This window comes from Mobula birostris, chromosome 5 (genome assembly GCF_030028105.1).
Source record: "Mobula birostris isolate sMobBir1 chromosome 5, sMobBir1.hap1, whole genome shotgun sequence".
Classification (NCBI taxonomy): domain Eukaryota; kingdom Metazoa; phylum Chordata; class Chondrichthyes; order Myliobatiformes; family Myliobatidae; genus Mobula; species Mobula birostris.
The window spans coordinates 186931669-186938754 of NC_092374.1; positions in this window are offsets into that span (position 1 = coordinate 186931669).

Sequence of the window (7086 nt, forward strand, 5' to 3'; positions counted from 1 at the left end):
AGACTGCTGAACGGATCCTGACCCGGATCTGGGCCATACTCTCCAAATATCCGGACCTGCCTCTCAGTTTTTTTTTGCATGACCTTACTTTCCCTTTTCTATTTCTTATTTATGACTTATAATTTAAGTTTTTTATATTTACTACTGATTTGTACTCCAGGGAGCAGGAGGCGCAGAATCAAATATCGCTGTGATGATTGTACGTTCTAGTATCAATTGTTTGGCGACAATAAAGTACAAACATTTGTATGAAGTATAACTTGTGCCAAACCGATCTACAGAGTTTTTGAGTAATTTACCAGGAAAGCTGATGACAGCAAGGCAGTGGATGTCGTTTTCATAGATGTTAGCAAGGCCTTTGGCAAGGTGCCGCATGGGAGGTTGGTCAAGAAGTTTCAGTTGCTGTATTTGCCATTTTCCAGGTCCTACTGAATTTGGGGCTGTAGTGGACTGCGAGGAAGACTATCAAAGTTTGCAGTGGGATCTGGAAAATGGCAAATGGAATTTAATGCAGACAAATACAAGGTGTTGCAGTTTGGAAGGACCAACCAGGTTAGGTCTTACACAGTGAGTAGTAGGGCAGTGTGGTAGAGCAGAGGGATCTCAGTCTACAGATCCATAGTTCCTTGGAAGTGACATCACAGGTAGACAGGGTTTTAGGTTTGTAGAGAACACTTTGGCATATTGGCATTCATAAATGAATGGAGGAGTTGGGACATTATATTGAAATTGTATAAGATGTTGGTGAGGTCTAATTTGGAGGATTGTGTACAGTTTTCATCACCTACCTTCAGGAAAGATGTAAAGAAGATTGAAAGCGTGCCGAGGAGATTTACAAGGATGTTGCTGGATCTTGAGGACCTGAGTTATAGGGAAAGGTTGAATAGGTTGGTACTTATTCCCTAGAACATAGAAGATTGAGGGGAGATTTGATAACAATATACAAAATTATGAAGAATGTACAAGATAGGGTGAATGCAAGCTGCTTATTCCACTGAGGTTGAGTGAGATAACAACTAGAGGTCATGGGTTAAGAGTGAAAGGTGAAATGTTTAAAGGCTCATGATGGGAAGCTTCTTCACTCAGAGGGTGATGAGAGTGTGGAATGAGCTGCCAGTGATGGACGCAGCGTCAATTTCAACATCTGTGAGACATTTGGATAGGTACATGGATGAGAGGGGTATGGAGGGCTATGGTCTGGTGCAGGTCAATGGATTTAGCAGATTAATAGTTTAGCATAGACTAGATGGGCTGAAGGGCCTGTTTTTGTGCTGTAGTGCTCTATGAGTATTTGGAAAAATCATGTTGCAAAAGGAAATCTTGAAATGTTTCCAATGCTGCTTGGGCTTGAGAGTGAGGATGGACACCAAAGAGTCTCGAGTCTTACTGAAAATCACCTGGAATAACTGCAGAACAAAATTGAACAGTATTTTTCCTCCCTTTCAACACAAGTATACGACTGGGTGAGGGACCTTTTCTCTGAATCTTCTGCTCTTCTTAGAACTTGACTTTGAGAGAAGAGGAGGAACTTTGTGAGATGCAGTCTGATTGTGCACTCAAGATGGGATTTACTGACCTGCCCCGGGACAAGTTCTGGATTTCTGAGAAAGAAGAGTATCCTACCATTCGTGTATGAGCAAGCTTTTTCTTGTTTACTTTCAAGAAATGTAAAGTAAAAATGTATTCCCTACTCAGAAGAGCATTGACAATTATCTTTGGATTATTATATCAGAATCAGGTTTATTATCACAGGCATGTGATGTGAAATCTGTTAACTTAGCAGCAGCACTTCAATGCAAAACACAATACTGTTCAGAAGAAAAAATAAATAAAATAAGTAAAATAATAATAATAAATAAATAAGCAAATCAATAAATAAGGAAATAAGTATCTACAAATTACTGTTCATGGTAACGTACCATGAGCTGTAGATATAATGATTTTTATACTGGGGTTCCCTGAGACCTGAAAATTATTTCAAGGGTTCCTCCAGGGCAAAAAGGTTGAGAAAGGCTGGGTCAGAGGATGGGCAATTAGTATACAGGTTGATACAGGATATAGAGAAATGGTGAGGAATGACAGGCAGTTGACAGAGCAAAAATGAAGTGTACCTTTTTTAATGCAAGAAGTATTAGGAACAAAGATGGTGAACTTAAATCATAGGTTCGTACATGGAACTATGATGGTGCAACTTGGCTGTCACAAGGGCAGGAAAGGCTACTGGATATTCCAGGAGTCAGATGTTTAAAAGGAGACAGGGAGGAGGTAAAGAGATGGGGGAGTGGCATTGCTAATCAGGGAGAGTATCTCAGCTGGTGGACGTCCTGGTGGGATCGTCTCCGGTGTCAGAAATAGGAATGGAGCAATCACCCTATGGGGATTATTCTAGACAGCCCCACACCCCGATAGCAGAGCCTATTGGGAATGGGTGACAATTGAGACAGCAGTAGGTGAGGGAAAGAAATAATTCCAAATCACAGTGGGAGGGGGCGTGGATTGAGTTAATGGTTCCAAAGAGTTAGCACAAAACTTCAGGCTAACAAAGAACGGAAAAACAGTTTTCTGAAGACAACATAATCAAAATCATCAGCACATAACTTTAGCCTCTTGCTGCAGCATTACATTAGATGGGTATAACACGAGTTTGAGGAGAAGGCTGTTTAAGATGATGCAGTGGATGCAAATAAACACAAAGGTGATAAAATGTTAACATTCGGAAAAAGGAGAAACAAATCCAAAAACATGGTTATCAGTGGCCCCGTTACTCTCTCTCTTTCTTCTCCCCACCCTCCCAACCTGTCTATTAACTTCATCTTCCTCCCTTTGGTTCCCCACCTCCTTCCCCTTCCCATTCCTCCGTGGTCTACTGTCCTATCAGATTCCTTTTAGTTCAGCCCTTTGCCTGTCTAAGTTCAAAATTCAATATAAATTTATCAATGGCTTTCTATGTTACTATTTACTACACTGAGATTCATTGTCTTGTAGACATCTCCCAGCTTCTCACATTACTCTCTCTTTATTGTCCCGATGTCCTGCCTTCCCCTTCTCACCTTGATTCACCCATCACCTGCAAGCCCCCTCCCTTTTCATCCTGGCTGCTACCCCTTCCTTTCCTGTCCTGATGAAGTGCCTTAGCCCAACACATCAACTGTGCATTTCTCTCCACAGATGCTGTCCGGCTGCTCAGTTCCTCCAACATTTTGTGTGTGTTGATCCAGATTTTTTAAATTTATTGGCATAGAGCAAGGAACAGACCTTTCTAGCCCAGACGTGCTGCCCTGCAACCCCCAATTTAACCCTAGTCTAATCATTGGACAATTTACAAAGACCAACTAACCTGCCAATCGGTACGTCTTTGGACTTTGGGAGGAAACCAGAGCACCTGGAGGAAACCCACGTGGTTACGGAGAGAACGTGCTAAGTCCTTACATACAGCGGTGGGAATTGAACCCGGGTTGCTGATACTGTAAAGCCTATAGCCATTACACTACATTTCTAGTGTCAGTAATCTCTCGTGACATAACTTCAGCCTCTTGCAATAGTGACATTAGATTCAGATTCATTTTATTTATCACGTAAACATCAAAAGATATAGTTAAACATGTAATAACACCCAGCACACCCAAGAATGTGCTGAGGGCAGCCTGCAAGTGTTGCCACACATTCTAGCGCAAGCAGAGCACGTCTACAATGTTCAGCACAACAACACAACACACAATAACACAAGCAGCAACTACAGCAGAAGAAAATAAGACGACAGCAAGACAAGTCTCTTGCCCACCATCGCACCCACTCAGGAGACAGGGTGGGGAGAGGTATAGTTAAAAACAGTGGGAATCAGTAGGTTTATTAAAGATGTCAGTTGACATTTTGTCTCCAGCCATGGGGAGGGAGGTATGCTGGCAGTGGGTGGGAATTCTCCAGTGTCGATGAGGTCAGTGACGTTGTTGGAGACAGTTTTCTGATGGTCCAGTGTGGGGTCCTCTTCAAGGGGTAGATATGAGTAAGTGTCTGAGAGCCGCCACCTGGCCTCAGGAAAGTAGAGGTCAGTGCACCACACTACAACAGCACTGCCTTTGTCTGCAGGTTTGATCGTAAGGTTGGGATTGGAGGGGAGAGACTAGAGGGCAAATGTGTTCACAGGTGCAACACAGCAAGTGAATATAGAATAATTTAGATTATAAGGACACGCAGTCCTCTCTTATTGTCACTTAGTAATGCATGCATTAAGAAATGATACAATATTTCCTCCAGTGTGATATCACAAAACACAGGACAGACCAAGACTGGAAAAACTAACAAAACCACATAATTATAACATATAGTTACAACAGTGCAACAATACCATAAATTGATGAAGAAGTCCATGATCACAGTAAAAAGTTCAAAGTCTCTCAAATGTCCCACATCTCATGCAGGCAGGAGAAGGAAGAAAAACTCTCCCTGCCATCCCTGACCACAGTCCGAATCTGAGTCATCCGAAAACTTTGAGCATCCAATCAGCTCTCCAACACCGAGTACTGAGAGCCATCTCTGTCCGAACGAGTCGACCTCCTTCTCGGTCACCAGCAGCAGGCAAAGCCGAGGATTTTGAGGTCTTCCCTCTGGAAGATTCCCAACCGCGCAGTAACAACAGCAGCGAACTGGTGTTTCAGAAATTTCTCCAGATGTTCCTCCGTGCTTTCACGTCTACCTCCATCAAATCAGAATTGTCCACGGCCCCTATTTAACGGATATGATATCATTTTTCACCAGAGGACTGCGCACGCGCGGTGTGCTGCTCTCTCTCCTCCCGCCTGAACAAAGTCCCAGAAGTAGGAAGCATAGGATCCACGGGGAGGCGGGGGGATAACTGTGAATAAAGAAATACTGAAGAAGTTAGTGGGTCTGAAATTAAAACACAATGAGTCTATGAACTACAATCAAGGTGTTTGAAAGAGCTGGAGAAATAAGATAGTGAAGCCTCTCCATATCATTTAAAAATTAACTTATTATAATATGTCTCCTGCAGATGGATGGAAGCAAACCATTTACAAAAGGAGCAAGAAAGAAAGTAGTAAGAAAATACTAACCCTGTTAACCTGAAATCAGTATTTGGGGAAAATATTGGAATATGCAATATTAAAAAGCTTAGAAATTAAGCAGAATTGATATGGGATTTGTGAACGGGAAATTGTGCTGTTGTTTATAAAGTCCCATATAGATGAGTGAACAAGATTGTGACACTTGAAATTGAGTGGAAGCTATATCAGAGAAAATTAACAAATTATATTGTTTCTTTTCAATGTAATGTGCTGGTTAAGGTTTTTGCTGCTATGCTGTAAATATTTCATTTTCTCTGTAAGAGCAGTCTGTTCTACTTTCAGCCTGTTTGGCTTTGAGCTGAGTAAAGAGACTTTGTGGTTCAACTTAGGAATGTGGTGTCAGCCAATCAGCTTGGTGGAATTGGGAGAAGGTTCTGGAGAACGCTGTGTGGAGAAGTTTTGTGAAGAACATTGGTGAGGGTCGATGTCTTTTTTGGTGGGAGCTGGGAGAAGACAGGAGTGAAGATGACTGAGGATACCATCCCTGTTGCACAAGGGGCTTTGTGCAGATGAATGACTTCAAGGAGGAAGGACCGGTACTCTCGTGGGAGACCTGTTTGTTCGAGGTGGATTTCGAGCGACATTCAGAAAGGTCGTGTGTGCTTTGGCAGCCCAGATGAATGTTGATTAGAGTTTTAAGTATTGTTGGAGCATGAGGGAAAGTTACGTACATGGAGTGGCAATTTGATCAAATAGAGGGGAAAGATGTGGTGTTAGTTCAGACCAGCGCTGACGTAACAGGAATGAATCTGCCTGTTACCACTGGGGTCCCGGGAGAGGCTGTCCATACTTTCAGAGAAGAGGGGAGTGGAGGTGAGGGTGCCCAATTGGAATTTGTGTTTCTCATAGCTGAGAGCAAGGACTTCAAAGAAAAGTTGTTCTTGTTTCTGTGGAGTGAGGGGAAGGAGTTGTCTGATGTGAGATGTGAGAGGTCTACTGATTTCTTCAGCTGTTGATTTAATCCTGAGCTCGTTTTGGCTATTGTATCACTGGCTGATAAATGAAGAAGGATATCTGTGGAGAGCCAAAGTTATTGTAGGTTGGGAATGTTCTCTGGAGCCAAGCCCACATCCGATGGGGAAGAAAAACTTGAGGCTTGGGCTGAGCAGACATCCCAGTTACTGGATGAGCGGCAGTGCTCAGATAATATGAAAAAAACAGTGACTGGTAGAGTGCTTGAAGGGGCTAGTGGCTGATATAGTGAAGTTCTTCAAAGAAGAAAATCCATTAGCCACTGGAGGATGTGGAGATTCTTCAGAGGTATATAGATAGGTTAAGTGAGTGGGCCAAGGTCTGGCAGATGCAATACAATGTTGGTAAATGTGAGATCATCCACTTTGGAAGGAATAATAGAAGAGCAGATTATTATTTAAATGGTGAAAGATTGCAGCCTGCTTCTGTGCAGAGGGACTGCACAAAAGCCATTGACACAGTGAAACACAAAGTCATCATGAAAATGCTTAAGGATTTTAATATCGATGGAAGAGATCTAAGAATAACCAGGAATCTCTACTGGCAATAAAATGCAGCCATACGGGTAGACAACGAGATTGGTGAATAAGTATAGGAGGATACAATATCAACAACCTCCGCTATGCGGATGAAACAGTACTGATAGGAAACAGTGAAGTAAATTTACAGAAACTAGTATCTTCCATCAACATAGAGAGCGAAAGACTTGGCCTAACCTTAAACAAAAAGAAAACTGAAGTAATAGTAGTATCAAAGAAACCTTATATTCCAAACTGTAGGATCATATTGGGAAATAAAATCCTGAAACAAGTTCACAACTTCAAGTACCTTGGATCATGGGTAACATCTGATGGCAAATGTGAAACAGACATAAAAGCAAGAATAACAATGGCAAGAACAGCATTTGCAGAAATGAGAAACATCCTAACGATCAAGATATTAGCAATTGACAACCGCCTTAGAACCCTCAGCTGTTACATTCTTCCAATATTGATGTATGGCTGCGAGTCATGGACCATCACAAATGCAA